A 1240-nucleotide genomic window follows, 5' to 3' on the forward strand; every position below is an offset into this window, starting at 1 on the left:
AATTAAAATACATAATCTAATTTTAATTTTCCTTAAATATTTAGTAATGTAACTAATACTTATTAAACTTATTTTAGCATGATTTAGTACTTTTAAATTATGATCATTTTCATAATGAATTTGCAATATTTATTTATATGATAATTTCATTATTATTTTTTATTGAATATTTTAGTGTCATCAATACTCATCTCATATTTTGTGTTATTTTCTTAAGAAACACCTTAGATAATTGTATTTTGGTTGGACTAAAGAAATATTTGGAGCACAAGTTAATTATATGTTTGTATGCAAACTTTACCGAAAAAATTTAAAAATCTGAAAAAATTCAAGGTTTATTAGTTTGGTTTGATTATAAATTTAAAAATTTGACACAATGTTTGGTTTGGTATTTGAAAAATTCGAACCAACTTGAGGTTGAAAAACCCAAAAAAATCTGAATTTTATTAGTTTGGTTTGGTTTATAAATTTAAATTTTTTACACAAATAATTTGGTTTGATATTTGAAAAATCCGAACCAACCCGATCATATACACCCCTATTTCCACCTACATAACCTGTTTATATCAAATTTAATAAATATTTGATATATATCATAAATCATAGTTAGTAATTAAAACTTTCACTTTAATTTATTATTTATTTATGGTATACTAATATGATTCAATATAAACACCCGATATAAATAAAATTTTAGTAGTTTAAGCCAACAAACAAAAAAAACCTAAAGGATGTACAGTGCTGCAAGTGTTTCGTCACAGTAGGAAACTAGTAACGTGGGTTTTTATTTTATTTGTAGAGATGAATAGTTTTTCATGAGCCATTACATGTTTTAAATAATATTATAAAATTATTATTACTATAAAAGGTTGTGATTTAAAATATTTTTTATATTTTTAAATGTATAGTGGCATATGGTAAGTGCATCTAGATCTAGTCATGCAGTTGCGGATCTTATCTTATATAATTTTATTATGAAATTTATTATGTCTTTATAAATATATGGCCATGATGAATAACTCATATATTATAATATGTTAACTTAAAATTATAGTACAAGCTTATAAATTTCGTGTGACATTTTAATATAAATAAAAATGTATCGTATGTCATATTACGTATTATGTTATGTCTATTGGTTGATATTATATTTATTCTCATCAATTGTTGTTGTAGAATGTGATCGATCATTAGTTGTTAGTAACGTTTATAGCTATCAAATCTTTATTTCACCCGTTAT

Source organism: Solanum tuberosum, unplaced genomic scaffold, assembly GCF_000226075.1.
Source record: "Solanum tuberosum cultivar DM 1-3 516 R44 unplaced genomic scaffold, SolTub_3.0 scf00314, whole genome shotgun sequence".
NCBI classification, from domain to species: domain Eukaryota; kingdom Viridiplantae; phylum Streptophyta; class Magnoliopsida; order Solanales; family Solanaceae; genus Solanum; species Solanum tuberosum.